This window comes from Heterodontus francisci, chromosome 37, assembly GCF_036365525.1.
Source record: "Heterodontus francisci isolate sHetFra1 chromosome 37, sHetFra1.hap1, whole genome shotgun sequence".
Lineage (NCBI taxonomy): Eukaryota > Metazoa > Chordata > Chondrichthyes > Heterodontiformes > Heterodontidae > Heterodontus > Heterodontus francisci.
This window is the reverse complement of record NC_090407.1, coordinates 2125691-2144167: the sequence shown is the minus strand read 5'-3', so window position 1 is coordinate 2144167 and position 18477 is coordinate 2125691. Positions and strand designations below refer to the sequence as shown.

Genomic DNA, 18477 nt, shown 5'->3' with positions numbered 1-18477 from the left:
CTGGAAAAGTGTGAAATGATTCATTTTGGAAGGTCGAATTTGAATGCAGAATACAGGCTTAAAGACAGGATTCTTGGTAGTGTGGAGGAACAGAGGGATCTTGGGGTCCATGTCCATAGATCGCTCAAAGTTGCCACCCCAAGTTGATAGGGTTGTTAAGAAAGCGTATGGTGTGTTGGCTTTCATTAACAGGGGGATTGAGTTTAAGAGCCGCGAGGTTATGCTGCAGCTCTATAAAGCCCTGGTTAGACCACACTTGGAATATTGTGTTCAGTTCTGGTCGCCTCATTATAGGAAGGATGTGGAAGCTTTAGAGAGCGTGCAGAGGAGATTTACCAGGATGCTGCCTGGACTGGAGGGCATGTCTTACGAAGAAAGGTTGAGGGAGCTAGGGCTTTTCTCATTGGAGCAAAGAAGGATGAGAGGTGACTTGATAGAGGGGTACAAGATGATGAGAGGCATAGATAGAGTGGATAGCCAGAGATTTTTTCCCAGGGCGGAAAGGGCTATCACCAGGGGGCATAATTTTAAGGTGATTGGAGGAAGGTTTCGGGGAGATGTCAGAGGTAGGTTCTTTACACAGAGAGTGGTGGGTGCGTGGAATGCACTGCCAGCGGTGGTAGTAGAAGCAGATACATTAGGGACATTTAAGCGACTCTTGGATAGGTACATTGATGATAGTAGAATGAAGGGTATGTAGGTAGTTTGATGCTAGAGTAGGTTAAAGGTTCGGCACACATTGTGGGCCAAAGGGCCTGTACTGTGCTGTACTGTTCTATGTTCTATGCTCTATGCTTTACCACCTGTCCCTCATGGAAAAACCTGAACAGAAAAACACCTTTGACCACAATTCCATCGGGCAGTGGTCCGCACATAATGTCCTTGAGGTCCTGTGGGAAGTGGAGATGGTGGATCCTGTCGGATGGTTCCCCACCCAGACTGTCAAACTCATGTGGCGGAATGACTCATCACCAGAACTTTCAAACAAGCGAGAAGGGCCCTCCCCATCAGATCCTTCCTGCATGCCTAGAGTCTCACAGCCTCCGCATGCTGCCCTCGAGGTGGCTGCAGTGGGGAAGAGACCACCTCCTTCTGGAATGTCTGGAAAGAGATGCAGTGGTTTTTGTCAAAGTTCATCCCAAACAACTCCGTAACACAAGACTCGGTGCTCAACGGGCTGTTCCCAGGGACACTCAGTGCTGCTGGAGGACCATCAACTCAGTGAAAGACGTTCTTTGGTCCGCCTGAAACTTGCTCGTCTTCCAGTGCAAAGAGCCATTGGCGCAGTGGTTAGCACCGCAGCCTCACAGCTCCAGCGACCCGGGTTCAGTTCTGGGTACTGCCTGTGTGGAGTTTGCAAGTTCTCCCTGTGACCGCGTGGGTTTCCGCCGGGTGCTCTGGTTTCCTCCCACAGCCAAAGACTTGCAGGTTGATGGGTAAATTGGCCATTGTAAATTGCCCCAAGTGTAGGTAGGTGGTAGGAGAATGGTGGGGATGTGGTAGGGAATATGGGATTAATGTAGGATTATTATAAATGGGTGGTTGTTGGTCGGCACAGACCTGGTGGGCCGAAGGGCCTGTTTCAGTGCTGTATCTCTAAATAAAATAAATAACTGAGTGTTGTAGACTGGCACATTCCAAGGTCCAGGACTACACACTCCCACTGTCAACCTCTTAGGGGCTACCATTGACCAGAAACTGAACTGGAGTAGCTATATAAATACCATGGCTACAATAGCAGGTCAGAGGCTAGGAATCCTGCGGCAAGTAACTCACTTCCTGACTCCCCAAAGCCTGTCCACCACCTACAAGGCACAAGTCAGGAGTGTGATGGAATACTCTCCACTTGCCTGGATGGGTGCAGCTCCAACAACACTCAAGAAGCTCGACACCATCCAGGACAAAGCAGCCCACTTGATTGGCACACCATGCACAAACATTCACTCCCTCCACCACCGATGTACAGTGGCAGCAGTGTGTACCATCTACAAGATGCACTGCAGCAATGCACCAAGGCTCCTTAGACAGCACCTTCCAAACCCGCGACCTCTACCACCTCGAAGGACAAGAGCAGCAGATGCATGGGAACACCACCACCTGCAAGTTCCCGTCCAAGCCACACACCATCTTGACTTGGAACTATATCACCATTCCTTCACTGTCGCTGGGTCAAAATCCTGGAACTCCCTTCCTAACAGCACTGTGGGTGTACCTACCTCACATGGACTGCAGCGGTTCAAGAAGGCAGCTCACCACCACCTTCTCAAGGGCAATTAGGGATGGGCAATAAATGCTGGCATAGCCAGTGATGCCCACACCCCATGAATGAATAAAAAAAAACATAGGCAGGTCCAGGCAGCTGCTACAAAGACTCAATGGGGAAAGGCCCTCCCATCATCTCTACCGAGGGACTGGAAACCATGTGAAACCATTCTGGCTGTATTCACCACAGAACGTTTGATGTACGCAATAAATGGGAGGATACAGAGAGGTGTAGAGGAAGTGGGGGACCTTGGAGTGAGTGTTCACAGATCCCTGAAGGTAGCAGGACAGGTTGATAAGGTGGTTATGAAGGCATATGGAATCCTTTCCTTTATTAGCCGAGGTATAGAATATAAGAGCAGGGAGGTTATGCTGGAACTGTATAACTCATTGGTTAGGCCACAACTTGGGTACTGTGTGCAGTTCTGGTCACCTCATTACAGAAAGGATGTAATTGCACTAGAGAGGGTACAGAGGAGATTTACGAGGATGTTGCCAGGACTGGAAAAATGCAAATATGAGGAAAGATTGGATAGGCTGGGGTTGTTCTTCTTGGAACAGAGAAGGCCGAGGGAAGATTTGATCGAGATGTACAAAATTTTGAGGGGCCTGGATAGAGTGGAGGTGAAGGGTCTATTCACCTTAGCAGAGAGGTCAGTGACTAGGGGGCATAGATTTAAAGTGATTGGTAGTAAAGGCAGAAACGCTCTAATCATTGAAAAGGTGGCTGGATGTGTAACTGAAGTGCTGTAATCTGCAGGACTATGGACCAAATGCTGGAAAGTGGCATTAGGTAGGGTGACTTCTTTGGCTGCCGCAGACACGATGTGCCAAGTGGCCTCTTTCTGTGCCATAAACTTTCTGTGATTCTATGTCACTAATGAAATGTAAATTTACATTGTAAATATAACCTGCAATGGTGAGTGTAGTGAGGCACCTCATGTACTATATTGAAAGAAACTGATCTGTATTGCAATTTGTGTAATGTCAAATGTGAACTGTTTTTTGAATAAAGTATATCTTTGGGGAAAAAAAATTGTGTTGTGACGGTTAGGATGGGAATAGGCTTGGCTGTAAAACTCTGTGGTGAACACTTGCTACCAGGACTCATCGATGGGGGAATGGCCATTTGGCTGAGGCAAGCTGCTGTCCATGGAGGGGAGAACTTTGGAGGCTCAAATCAGTTTGTTTTTAAATTTATGAATGAATAATTAACTATGCCTGTAGTCTCTTCAGAATCAGCATTCAATGTATTAATTATGTATTGAGTACAAGATTAACTGCATATGGTGGTGATAGTACAGCAGCAATTGCTAGCTTCTGAATAGTGTTACAAAAACAGTAAACGCTGGAAATACTCAGCAGGTCAGGCAGCACCTGTGGAGAGAGAAACAGAGTTAACCTTTCAGGTCTGTGACCTTTCATCAGAACTCAGTTCTTTTAGCTGAGTATTTCCAGCACTTTCTGTTTTTATTTCAGATTTCCAGCATCTGCAGTATTTTGCTTTTATCTGAACAGTGTTACTTCTCATATGGATGGAAATATATTAAGTTAGTTGGGGATGGTAACAGCAGTGCAAATTGCATGGACACTGAGAGATTGTGTTGCTCCTGTTTGCCAGGCCTCCTGCATTGTTGACTGGGTCAGTGCTGAGAATAGTGTGTGAATCTATTGATCCTAAATCAACTCCAGCAGCTGCGGATTCTTTTGTTTGTTTGTTAACCTGAGCCCCACCAGATTGTCCTGTACATCATTCTACTGCAAGAACGCAATTAGCCAAAAGCACGATTATTAAGCCAGGTCCTTGGTGATTTGCATGTAGATTTAATCACTAACATTTCAAACTGTGTGTGTGAGAAGGGCAGAGAGAGGAGGAGGTTCAAGTATCTAGTCTTTGTTGGAGAGTGGAGGTGTGGAGGGATTTGTTCCACGTGATTTAAACTACTATTGTGTGTCTGGAATCGACAAAGTGATGTTTCTTCATCTTCCGTGGCACTGTTTGAATGCTTGGATCTTTCTTCTAAAAATAATTGTTGTCTTCTGCTGCAGAGCAATTCTCTCTCCCCCACCTTTGATCATGATCATCCTCCTGTGAACGGTTGCAGCGTTGTTACTTTGCAAAGTCTTACTCAGCCACTGTTCTGTTTGGATGTTGAGTAACTTGGCAGCAAATGTGTGCAGCTGGTCAGAGCCGTGTGAATGCAGCAGAGGCTGAGGAGCTGAGCTGAGCTGCGTGTACTGTTCCTCTGACAGTGCAGGTGGGCAACACCGAAAGCTGCTGATATGCCTGCCAGGAATGTTAAATTCCGAGCTCTGGTAATCTTAATCAGCCTACTTCACAGAGCAAGGAGGAAGAAATACCTAAGGTAGAATATTTGTTTTTCCCCCCTCCTTTTTAGTTTGCTAATGAAAGTTATTCAGACTGTTTCAGCTCTCTAACTTTGAGGAGTGCCAGGAGCGCGATTAAAGCATGTGAAGTTTTTCTGTGTTCCTCGCGCATGCTGCAGTCCAAGACCGACCTTTCGAAGATTTACATTTCGTTCATGTATTGAAAAATAATTGGTTTGTGTTGGAGGGAATAACATAGGGAAGTTCACTATCAAAAAATATCCTAGTCTTGGAGCTGGATTGGACAAGCAGTTCCTAACCACAGAGCTTGGATATTTATAACACTCGATATTTAGTGTTTTTATGCAGCATATAACTAGCATTTAAAAAAAAATCATTATTCTTTTTTTGGATAAAGTAAACAAAAACATCTGGTTAACTACACACATTGAACCAGGGTTCTGCTTAATCTTCTGGGTAGTTCGCACCAGGATTCCATGAACTGCCTCAACTAAGCAATTTTCATTATAGCAAAGTTTCAGCAGGCAGATTTGTCACAGTGAGTGTGGGAACATTGCAGCTTAACCCGATCCTGTGATCACCTGTCATCCACACACTGGTATTTTCCAACAATGGAGAGTGAGCAGGAGTAGGAGTCCTGGCTGATTGCCCCTTCCACTGAGGCTAACTATAATATCCAAATTACCACTCCCAGTACAGTGGGAGGCAAAGCTGGGAATTCAACAGCATTTTAAAGTGACACTTTTCTCATGCAGTAGTCTGAGTGATTTAAAATTTAATTCCAAAAATATAGTTCTTTAAGGTGAACAACAGCTTTTGTCTGAAGTCTTGTGAGAAGAGCTATGCTTGAAATTAGCAGTGGTGATGGCTAAATTTTAACAAACAAGTATGTTCTTGGTAAAGTTCAGGATATTGAGAAATTGACAGCATTTATCATGGTTTAATATTTTGGCAAGCAAGATCTATAACCGCTTACTGTCGGTCACACAGTCACCGCTATGAGCTGTGAACTGAAATGTTTCACCACCAAGGTGATGAGGCTGTCGAAAAGGAGAGTTGTGTTTTAAAGAATTGTGCAGCAGAGCAATTCATGTGAAAAAGCAGATTAGAGACATGAGGAAAATAGTGCTTGTTTAGAAATTCTGTTGTGGAAAATACCTGGGAGTTGGATGCTTATTTCTTTTAATCTTTTTTATATAAAACTGATTCTTTAATGCTGAGCTAGATAATGATTCAGATTTGAATACAATTTATAATATTATATGGGTTATACAGAACTGTTTGTGAGTCAACTAATGACTTTGATGCCATTTACCAATCACGAGACAAGACTGGTTTTTGCATGTCTAGCAAAAAGCACAAAAGCTTTCAGAAACCAAAACTTTTTAAAATTCACTGAATTAAAATCATCTACAATCCTTCTTTATTTAAGATGTTTCAAAGGGTAGATGTGTGATTGGGATATTAATTCTCAGACTACAAGCAGAGAACTCTGTGCTCCCTGGGCTCAATATGTAGATAGGCCGACTAGAGGGATTATGTTGGATTTGGTGCTTGGCAACGAACCAGGCTAGGTGGCAGATCTCTCGGTGGGAGAGCATTTCGGTGATAGTGATCACAACTCCTTGACCTTTACTATAGTCATGGAGAGGGACAGGAGCAGACAGGGTGGGAAAATATTTAATTGGGGGAGGGGAAATTACAATGCTATTAGGCAGGAACTGGGGAGCATAAATTGGGAACAGATGGTCTCAGGGAAATGCACCACAGAAATGTGCAGGTTGTTTAGGGAGCACTTGCTGCGACTGCTGGATAGGTTTGTCCCAATGAGGCAAGGAAGGGATGGTAGGGTGAAGGAACCTTGGATGACAAGAGATGTGGAACAGCTAGTCAAGAGGAAGAAGGAAGCTTACTTAAGGTTGAGTAAGCAAGGATCAGACAGGGCTCTAGAGGGTTACAAGGTAGCCAGGAAGGAACTGAAGAATGGACTTAGGAGAGCTAGAAGGGGACATGAAAAAGTCTTGGCGGGTTGGATTAAGGAAAATCCCAAGGCGTTCTACACTTATGTGACGAACAAGAGGATGGCCAGAGTGAGGGTAGGGCCGATCAGGGATAGTGGAGGGAACTTGTGCCTGGAGTCGGAGGAGGTAGGGGAGGTCCTAACTGAATACTTTGCTTCAGTATTCACTAGTGAGAGGGACCTGGTCGTTTGTGAGGACAGCGTGAAACAGGCTGATATGCTCGAACAGGTTGATGTTAAGAGGGAGGATGTACTGGAAATTTTGAAAGACATGAGGACAGATAAGTCCCCGGGGCTAGACAGGATATACCCAAGGATATTACGGGAAGCAAGGGAAGAGATTGCCACGCCTTTGGCGATGATCTTTGCGTCCTCACTTTCCACTGGAGTAGTACCAGATGATTGGAGGGTGGCAAATGTTATTCCCTTGTTCAAGAAAGGGAATAGGGATAACCCTGGGAATTATAGACCAGTCAGTCTTATGTCGGTAGTGGGAAAATTATTGGAGAGGATTCTGAGAGACAGGATTTATGTTTATTTGGAAAAGCATAGTTTGATTAGAGACAGTCAGCATGGCTTTGTGAGGGGCAGGTCATGCCTCACAAGCCTTATTGAATTCTTTGAAGATGTGACAAAACACGTTGATGAAGGAAGAGCAGTGGATGTGGTGTATATGGATTTTAGCAAGGCGTTTGATAAGGTTCCCCATGGTAGGCTCATTCAGAAAGTAAGGAGGCATGGGATACAGGGAAAGTTGGCTGTCTGGATACAAAATTGACTGGCCCATAGAAGTCAGAGGGTGGTAGTAGATGGAAAGTATTCAGCCTGGAGCTCGGTGACCAGTGGTGTTCCGCACGGATCTGTTCTGGGACCTCTGCTCTTTGTGATTTTTATAAATGACTTGGATGAGGAAGTGGAAGGCTGGGTTAGTAAGTTTGCCGATGACACGAAGGTTGCTGGAGTTGTGGATAGTGTGGAAGGCTGTTGTAGGTTGTAACGGGACATTGACAGGATGCAGAACTGGGCTGAGAAGTGGCAGATGGAGTTCAACCTGGAAAAGTTTGAAGTGATTCATTTTGGAAGGTCGAATTTGAATGCAGAATACAGGCTTAAAGACAGGATTCTTGGTAGTGTGGAGGAACAGAGGGATCTTGGGGTCCATGTCCATAGATCGCTCAAAGTTGCCACCCAAGTTGATAGGGTTGTTAAGAAAGCGTATGGTGTGTTGGCTTTCGTTAACAGGGGGATTGAGTTTAAGAGCCGCGAGGTTATGCTGCAGCTCTATAAGGCCCTGGTTCGACCACACTTGGAATATTGTGTTCAGTTCTGGTCGCCTCATTATAGGAAGGATGTGGAAGCTTTAGAGAGCGTGCAGAGGAGATTTACCAGGATGCTGCCTGGACTGGAGGGCATGTCCTACGAAGAAAGGTTGAGGGAGCTAGGGCTTTTCTCATTGGAGCGAAGAAGGATGAGAGGTGACTTGATAGAGGGGTACAAGATGATGAGAGGCATAGATAGAGTTGATAGCCAGAGACTTTTTCCCGGGGCGGAAAGGGCTATCACCAGGGGGCATAATTTTAAGGTGATTGGAGGAAGGTTTTGGGGAGATGTCAGAGGTAGGTTCTTTACACCGAGAGTGGTGGGTGCGTGGAATGCGCTGCCAGCGGTGGTAGTAGAAGCAGATACATTAGGGACATTTAAGCGACTCTTGGATAGGTTCATGGATGATAGTAGAATGAAGGGTAGGTAGTTAGTTTGATCTTAGAGTAGGTTAAAGGTTCGGCACAACATTGTGGGCCGAAGGGCCTGTACTGTGCTGTACTGTTCTATGTTCTATGGGCTATTTAGAATCAATCCTGGTTATCCATTGTTCTCTGATTATTCAATGGAATTGTTGGGAATTTCTCTACTATAATTAGCTCGTCTTCATGGGTATAGCTATAAAGCCAGACAAACATGTCCCTTTGGTATAAAAATAGAAATTGTTGGAAATACCCAGTGGGTCAGGTAGCAGCTGTGAAAGGAGAAACAGAGTTAATTTCAGGTCGATGACCTTTTATCAGAAAGGTTATCTGGTGAAAAGCTCAATGACCTGAAATGTTAACTCTGTTTCTCTCTCCATAGATGATGTATTTTGGATTCTTTTGCTTGCTCCAGCAATGCAAGCACACTAGAGCATGGCTACCCAACCTGAACCCGACGGAACCCGACGACATGTGTCGGGTTCCGGTCGGGCCAGATCGCTCTTCCGGTCCGGCATTCGGGCTCGGCTCGGGCCAGGTCAGACACACTCTATCACCACCTCTGGTACGTGGCTCCAATGTTAATGTACTTTTTGGACTAGAAAGGTTGTTCAGTTACAGTTTTTTTTAAGCTTGTGCAGATAAGCAACAATGTGAAAAACGGAAGCTAGGTTAACTTGGTTGGGTCGGGCGCGGGAAAAAAATGAAAGGACTCTGGTCGGGCTCGGGTTGGATGTGGTTCTGTCGGGCTCGGGTTGGGTTTCATTTGCAGACTCGAGCCAGCCTTTAAAGCACACCTGACACAACACTTCATATCCTCATAGCCAATACACCGCTCCTTCAGTCCAATATTCTCTTGTGGAGCTTAATTCTTTGTATCAAATAATGAGCTAGAGCACGAGTTGGCTATAGAAATGGAATGTCAACTGTTAAATGAAAATAGTTCATTTCCTTCAATTTTTAATACAATGATCACTACAAACTTGAGGGTGGCACAGTGGCGCAGTGGTTAGCACCGCAGCCTCACAGCTCCAGCGACCCGGGTTCAATTCTGGGTACTGCCTGTGTGGAGTTTGCAAGTTCTCCCTGTGTCTGCGTGGGTTTCCTCCGGGTGCTCCGGTTTCCTCCCACATGCCAAAGACTTGCAGGTTGATAGGTAAATTGGCCATTATAAATTGTCCCTAGTATAGGTAGGTGGTAGGGAAATATAGGGACAGGTGGGGATGTGGTAGGGATATGGAATTAGTGTAGGATTAGTATAAATGGGTGGTTGATGGTCGGCACAGACTCGGTGGGCCGAAGGGCCTGTTTCAGTGCTGTATCTCTAAACTAAAGAGTCCTATTAACCCCAGTAATTCATCAGAACTAAATGTGTTCTGTACAGTCACAATTTAAAGTTCCTGAAATGTAGTGATTTAGGGTATTGTAAGGATATCTGCCCTTCCTTATAGTATGTATTAATAGGACTAGACAGTGACTGGAATAAAACTTTCCGAACTGACAGTCAACACAAGATGGGCAGTGTGTGTCTTTGCACCAGACTCCTGTTACTGTTCTGCCATTGAACTGAACTTGCCACCTGCAGGATCTTTAATATCATTACAGGGGAAACCAGTTTAATGTAAAACTGTAATATGAGAGGTGGAAAGTGCTGCAGTGCAGTAAAGGACACAACGTATTAAAAAGTGGAGCTCAATTTCTGGATGCCAGATCCATGGTGATAGTACTGTAGGTCTTTGTCAGTTTCATCAGAATTAGGCAGGAACCTCTGTTTACAGCTGACTAATCTTGCTGCTTTGTTTGGTGTCTTGTTTTGTGCTGCTAGTTATGAACGATTTATAGTACACATGTTACCTCAGTGCTAAACAGCTGCAGCTTCACATCAATGTAAATATGGAGTATAATTCTGATGTGAAGTCATTCATTGAATGGAAAGAAAGGTTGTGAGCCAGTCTCAACTACTACAGGAGAACTTCTATAAAACTTGATATTTCACTTTTGTTATGTTAGCAGTGAGCTGACTGTTCTGACAGCCCTTTAATATGAGGATGTAGCTGGCATTACTGCACCAGTAGCTCAAGTGGTTTCAGCAATAAGTAGTTGAGCCAAAGAAAACAGGAATCTCCTTGATTCAGTTCCAAGCCTATGCCAAGCCAGGCTGGTGGGAGAAGTCACTGCAATTTGCCTGTTTCCTTGAGTCAAGAGGGGAAAACCAGCCTGGGTAGCATTTCTCAATCAGGGGCAATAACCCTGCTGCCCTGAATTCTTTCAACCTGGAGAAGGACAGGATTGAGAGCATCTCTGATGCCCCTGCAGTCAAATAGCTGCTGTCTAGTTTCCCATGTGAAGGATGGGTTAGAAAATAAGCAAAGTTGAGGATGAGCACAGGCTATTTTATCTCCTGTTCATCCCTCTAATATTCACATTAAAGTATCCTAGCTGTATTCTGAATATTTTTATTTCTTACTTTGCTGGGCAGATTGTTCCAAACATCTGTCACAAACTAGCGCAAAATATAAAAACAGATAGCAAAAGCTTCTATAAGTATTTAAAAGGAAAGAGAGTAGCTAAAGTGAATGTTGGTCCGTTGGAGGATGAGACTGGGGAGTTAATAGAAGGGAACACAGAAATGGCAGAGACACTAAATCAGTATTTTGCCTCAGTTTTCACGGTGGAGGACACTAGTACCATCCCAATAGTACCAGGTAGTGCAGAGGTTATAGAAAAGGAGGAACTTCGAACAATCATCATCACTAGGGAAAAAGTACTGAGCAAACTATTGGGGTTGAAGGCAGACAAGTCCCCAGGGCCTGATGGCCTACATCCTAGGGTCTTAAAGGAAGTGTCAGTGGAGATAGCGGATCCATTGGTTATAATATTCCAAAATTCTCCAGATACGGGAAAGGTTCCAGTGGATTGGAAAAAAGCTCATATAATGCCCTTATTCAAAAAGGGAGGGAGGCAGAAAGTAGGAAACTATAGACCAGTTAGTTTAACATCTGTCGTTAGGAAATTGTTAGAATCCATTATTAAGGAAATAATAACAAGACATTTAGAAAGTCAAAACACAATCCATCAGAGTCAGCATGGTTTTATGAAGGGTAAATAGTGTTTGACTAATTTGCTAGAGTTCTTCGAAGCTGTAACAAGTAAAGTGGATAAAGGGGATCCTGTAGATGTAGTATATCTGGACTTCCAGAAGGCATTTGATAAGTTGCCACACAAAAGGTTAATACACAAGATAAGATCACATGGGGTTAGGGGCAATTTATTAGCTTGGATAGAGGATTGGCTAACCAACAGAAAACAGAGAGTCGGGATAAATGGGTCTTTTTCTGTTTGGCAAGATGTAACTAGTGGGGTGCCACATGGTTCGGTCCTTGAGCCCCAACTATTTACAATCTATATTAATAACTTGGATGCAGGGATAGAAGGTACTATAGCCAAATTTGCAGATGACACGAAAATAGGTGGGACAGTAAGTTGCAATAAATAAGAAATTTACAAATGGATATGGATAGATTAGATAAATGGGCCAAAATGTGCAGATGGATTTTAATGTGGATAAGTGTGAGGTTATCCATATAATAAAAGCAAAATACTGCAGATGCTGGAAATCTGAAACAAAAACAAGAAATGCTGGAATCACTCAGCAGGTCTGGCAGCATCTGTGGAAAGAGAAGCAGAGTTAACGTTTCGGGTCAGTGACCCTTCTTCGGAAGGGTCGTGAGGTTATCCATTTTGGTCGGAAGAATAGAAAGGCAAATTATTACCTAAATGGAGAGAAACTTCAGAGTGCTTCAGTGCAGAGGGATCTGGGTGTCCTTGTGCATGAATTGCAGTTTGCAGGTACAGCAGGTGATAAGGAAGGCAAATGGAATTTTGGCATTTATTGCTAAAGGAATAAAGTATAAAAGTAGGGAAGTGTTGCTGCAACTGTACAAGGCATTGGTGAGACCGCACCTGGAGTACTGTGCACAGTTTTGATCCCCTGACCTGAGAGAGGATGTAGTTGCATTGCAGGCAGTTCAGAGGAGGTTCACTAGACTGATTCCAGAGATGAGAGATTTGTCTTATGAAGAGAGATTGAGCAGTTTAGGCCTTTACTCTCTGGAGTTTAGAAGAATGAGAGGAGATCTAATTGAGGTATATAAGATGATTAAGGGGATTGACAAAGTAGACATAGAGAGGATGTTTCCTCTTGTGGGGCAATCTAGAATGAGAGGTCATAGTTTTAGGATAAGGGGTAGCAGATTTAAAACAGAGATGAGGAGAAATTACTTCTCTCAAAGGGTTGTGAGTCTGTGGAATTCACTACCCTAGAGTGCGGTGGATGCCGGGACATTGGATAAATTTAAGGAGGAGATAGACAGATTTTTAATTAGAAATGGGTTGCAGGGTTATGGAGAATGGGCAGGAAAGTGGAGTTGAGGCCAGGATGAGATCAGCTATGATCGTATTGAATGGCGGAGCAGGCACGAGGGGCTGAATAGCCTACTCCTGCTCCTAGTTCTTATGTTCTTTATAGTTTGTTGTTACACTATTTTTGACTAACTCATGTGCTCTGATCCTATCACAATTTGAAGTAATATTCATGATGTACCTTATCTATACCATTTAGCAACTTGTGAAACTCAGTGAGGTCCCCTCCTAACCTTCTCCTTTCTAAAGTTGTAAAGTTTAATCTATTTTAGTCATTCCTCCCAGTCTATCCCTCTTGCGCTTGTTGCTCTGCAGCCTTTCCATGTTTATCCCTCAATCAATATCACTAAAACTGATTAATTGCTCATTATCTCAATGCTATTTTTGGGATCTTGCTTTGTGCAAATTGGCTGTTGCATTTCCTACATTACAACAGTGATTACACTTCAAAAGTACTTCATTGGCAGATATTGAAAGGTGTGATTCAATTGTCATACCCAGATCACTGGAAGAGTTTGTATCTACTATTCTGATTCCATCCATTGCATTCCTTTGACATTCATTTATATTAATACTGTATGTTTATCAGCATTGGATTTTATCTGTCATTTTTCTGTTGATTACTTGGCCAATCTGAATCATTTCTTCTGTTCCTACCACTCTCCCTAACTTTGTGTCGTCATGACCAGCGTACACTGTGGGCATTGGACAGGGAATGGGGACTGATGAACTGCTAATGGGTTTGCATTAGGAAAGTGGCAGAGTGCAGTCATTGCAATTTTAACCAGCAGACCTCATTAACAAGCCACTGGCCAACCTCTTTCCAGGGATGGCTTTCTTTTTTTTCTTGCATGTTCAACATTATGGTTTTAAAAGTGTTCCATCTCTTCCCGACTGAGGTGCCATCTTGCAAGATTTCCCAATTTTTTTAGCTCATCCTCCTTTCTCTAAGCCTTGCCTTTTTAAAATCATACCCCTCTAACTTGACCCATTTGTGCAGATTGAAATCTGTGAGACATGTAATTATGTTGTCACTGGTTTCCACTATATAATTCTGTATTGTGAAAGAAATTCTGGTCACCTGTACGAACTCAGTCTAGGTGTGAATTAGTGTTAGTGGGTCCCATTGGGTGAACAATGAATCCTGTACTTGATTTACTCGGTCTGAGACTGACACTTTTCCCTTATCCATATCATCATTCTTGCTAAAGTGGTTTGTTTCATGATTGTTAATCTTGACCTCTGTCTGCTTTTTACTTTATATGTACCAGGAGCAAGAGTAGGCTATTTGGTCCTCAAGGTTGCTCCGCCATTCTATTGAGTTTGTGGACTCAACTCCACTTTCCTGCCTATCCCCAATACCCTTTGACTCCTTGTTTGTCGAGAATCTGTTCACCTCTGCCTTAAAATCATTCAATGACCCTGCCTCCACCGCTCTCCGGGGAAGAGAGTTCCACAGACTCACCACCCTCTGAGAGAAGAAATTTCTCTCCATTTCTGTCTTAAATGGGAGACCACTTATCTTTAAACAGAATCCCCTAATTTTAGTCTGTCCCACAAGGGGAAACATCCTTTCAATATCCACCCTGTCAAGTCCCCTCAGGATTTTATGTTTCAATAAGATCATCTCTCATCCTTCTAAACTCCAGTGAATACAGACCCAACCTGTCCAACCTTTCCTCATAAGGTAACCCTTTCATCCCAGGAATCAGTTGAGTGAACCCTCTCTGAACTGCTTCCAATGCAATTACATCCTTAAAGAGACCAAAACTGTACACAATACTCTAGATGTGGTCTCACCAATGCCCTGTATAACTGTAGCAAAACTGTTCTACTTTTATATTCCATTCCCCTTGCAATGAATAACAACATTACATTTGACTTCTTAATCACTTGCTGTACCTGCATACTAACTTGTTGTGTTTCATGTACTAGGACACCCAGATCACCTCAGAGTTCTGCAATCTCTCTTTCCATTTAAATAATATGTTGCTTTTCTATTTTTCTTTGCCAAAGTGGACAAGTTCACACTTTTCCGCATTATACTCGATCTGCCAAATCTTTTCACACTCACTTAACCTATCTATATCCCTTTGCTGACTCCTTATGTCTCTTCACAACTTACACTCCTACCTATCCTTGTGTAATCAGCAAACTTAGCAACCATACATTCTGTCCCTTCATCCAAGTCATTGATATAGATTGTAAATAGTTGAGGCCCAGCACTGGTCCCTGTGGCACTCCACTAGTTACAGCTTACCAAACTAAAAAAGACCCATTTATGCCTACTCTCTGTTTCCTGTTAGCTCACCACCACCTTCTCAAGGGCAATTAAGGATGGGCAATAAATGCTGGCATAGCCAGTGACGCCCACATCCCATGAATGAATAAAAAAAAAAAATCCTCTATCCATGTTAATATGTTACCCCCTATACCAGGGGCTCTTATTTTGTTTAGTAATCTTTGATGTGTTACCTTATCAAATACCTTCTGAAAATCCAAGTACACCACATCCACAGGTTCCCCTTTATCCATGTTGCTTGTTACTTCCTCTAAGAGCTCTAATAAATTAGTCAAACAAGATTTCCCTTTCATAAAACCATGTTGACTCTGCATGATTGCATTGAGATTTTCTAAATGATCTATTATAACCTCTTTAATAATAGATTCCAGCATTTTCCCTATGACAGATGTTAAGCTAACTGGCCTGTAATTTCCTGCTTTCTGTCTTCCTCCTTTCTTGAATAGTGGAGTTTTATTCGCTATTTTCCAATCTGAAGGGACCTTTCCGGAATCTAGGGAATTTTGGAAAATTAAAACCAATGCATCCACTATCTCAGCAGTCACTCCTTTGAAGACCATAAGATGAAGTCCACCGGGACCTGGGGGCTTGTCAGCTTTTAGTTCTAATAATTTTCTCAGTACCCTTTCCCTGGTGATGGTAATTGTGTCAAGTTCTTCACTCCCTTTCACTTCTTGATACACAGTTATTTCTGGGATGTTATTTATATCCTCTGCAGTGAAGACAGATGCAAAAAATGAGTTCAATTTCTCTGCCATTTCCTTATTTTTTCATTAGAAACTCCCCAGACACTCTGTCTAGAGGACCAACACTCACTTTACTTACACTTTTCCTTTTTAAATACCTGTAGAAACTATCTATCTAACTTACTATCTTTTTATATTTCTAGCTAGCTTTCTCTCGTACTCTAATTCTCTCTCATTACTCTTTTAGTCATTCTTTGCTGTTTTTTATATTCTGTCCAATCTTCTGACCTGCCACTACTCTTTGCTCTTAGTTAGCCACAGATGGTGCGTCCTTCCCATAGAGTATTGCTTTCTCACTGGAATGTATAGTTGCTGAGTGTTAAGAAATATCTCCTTAAATGTCTGCCACTGCATCTGTACTGACCTATCCCTTAAGCTAATTTACACAGCATACAAGGCTATGGGCCAAGTCCCAGAAAATGGGATTGGAGTAGTTAGGTGTTTGATGGCCGGCACAGACACGATGGGCCGAAGGGTCTGTTTCTGTGCTGTATAACTCTATGACTCTAGTTTACTTTAACCAGTTCTGTCTTCATACCCTCATAACTACCGTTATTTAAATTTTAAACAGTGGTCTTAGATCCACTCTTCTCACCCTCAAACTGAATGCGAAATTCAATCATGTTGTGATCACTGCTACCTAGGGGCGCCTTTACTATGAGGTCATTAATTAATCCTGTCTTGTTACACATCAGATCTGGAGTAGCCTGCTCTCTGATAGGCTCTGGAATGTGCTGCTCTAAGAAACTGTCCTGAAAACACTCCATGAACTAGCCAGTTTGTCTCCACTGAGTTACAATTCCTGAACGCGTAACGTTACTGTTTACCCTTTGTCTTTTCTATGCTTCCTAAACATCATTGAACCCCTCATGTTGCATTCACTCCTATCTGCTGGTGTAAGTCACATTTCTGTGATTCCTGTCCTAAGTAGGCCTTGAACTTGATATCAGACCAAGTGCTTTGATGGCCAATGTTTTGTTACTTTTCACATGATGAAATCCAGAAGGCAAAGAAAAGTAAGCACAGTAATTTTAATTATTTTAAGCAAAATGGCTTAGGTAGAAATTAAATGAAATTCAAATCAAAATAATAGAAACAAAACTAATAGGGAGAAAGAAAAATGGACAAGCAAAGTGTTTATTTAAAACTGTTAAAAGGAAACCTTGCACATCTATGGAGCCTCACTGTGTGTCTCAAACATTTGAATGGACTTCACTGTTGATAATGCAAACTCTGTCTCTCTGGTTTCCAATGGCCTTTATTGTTTGAGTGTCACCCACCCCGGAATCCTTTTGAACAGTTCTAAGTGCCTCTTGTCTTTTTAACCATTGTGATGTCCTGCACGGAAGGTGTTGATCTTTCACTTTGGGTTCACTGTTTGAAAGATTACACATGTGTTTCAAGTCAGGGGAGATTTTTGTGATGGGGAAACAATTGAATGACACTTCATTAGAATGATACATCATATGCCAAAGAGGGAAAATGTAATAAACACACCACACTTGCTCTGCATAGTGAATTCTACAATAACTTCATCTTCAAATATACTTGTACAAATCAACTCATTTGAATTTTGAATCATATCATAAGAAGAAATGAGAGTCGACAGTCTGGTTCAAAGAAATTTGTTTTCTACTTGGCAGTTCAGCATGGTATTGAGCTGTTGAGCAATTCCCTTTTAAATTTACTAGAATCAAAACCGTTTTAACAGCCACCAAACATTCACTAATAGTGCAGAGAGGTCTCTGCAACAATATTCCACCACCCCTTGGTGATGTAACATTTGCCGAAGGTTTTGCTGTTCATTCTGTGTCTTTAGGACTTTTTATTTTAGTTTGGTATTAGGTTCCATGGGACAACTATAATACTGATTCCTTTGAATTTTTAAGTCAGTTTAAAGATAACCTAATGCGTATTACATATGAACGTGGATAATATGTCCAGTTATTACTGATGAGTATTATACTTGAGTACGAGTAACATGTCTGTATATTGCTGATGTCATTGCACAATCAGTGAACTCCTGGAGGCCATTGTACCTTTTAAATATGTGACGGAGGGACTTGGCCAAGTCAATGGCAAACATTATTAAATACCTCATTGACTTGGCAAGAATATTTTTGTATTAAATCTTTGTCGCAGTCAGTTCAATTTCCCCTCTGAACTTCAAATGTGACTTTACATCTATTCAGCTAAATGAAAGATAATTTATTAACTGGCGGCACAGTGGCGCAGTGGTTAGCACCGCAGCCTCACAGCTCCAGCGACCCGGGTTCAATTCTGGGGACTGCCTGTGTGGAGTTTGCAAGTTCTCCCTGTGTCTGCGTGGGTTTCCTCCGGGTGCTCCGGTTTCCTCCCACATGCCAAAGACTTGCAGGTTGATGGGTAAATTGGCCATTACAAATTGCCCCTAGTATAGGTAGGTGGTAGGGAAATATAGGGACAGGTGGGGATGTGGTAGGAATATAGGATTAGTATAAATGGGTGGTTGATGGTCGGCAGAGACTAGGTGGGCCGAAGGGCCTGTTTCAGTGCTGTATCAATAAATAAATAAAAGCTCTCGTTTTCTGGCCTTTGATTAGGTGATGAGTTCTGATGAAAGGTCATTGACTTGAAACGCTAACTTTGCTTCTC

At 42.7% G+C, this 18477-nt stretch overlaps 1 protein-coding gene across 12 annotated transcripts in view; it reads left to right on the top strand.

The window, feature by feature from the left end:
- The window catches only part of rap1gapa (RAP1 GTPase activating protein a), a 475427-nt gene that overhangs the window by 222476 nt on the left and 234474 nt on the right, over window positions 1–18477 (top strand). The window contains exon 1 of one of the 12 annotated variants that reach the window (XM_068016825.1): window positions 4570–4628. The exons of the other annotated variants lie outside the window; for them this stretch is intronic. The gene's annotated coding sequence lies outside the window, so the exon portion shown is untranslated. Of the gene's footprint in view, window positions 1–4569; window positions 4629–18477 lie in introns of those variants that run through there. 12 annotated transcript variants of the gene reach the window in all.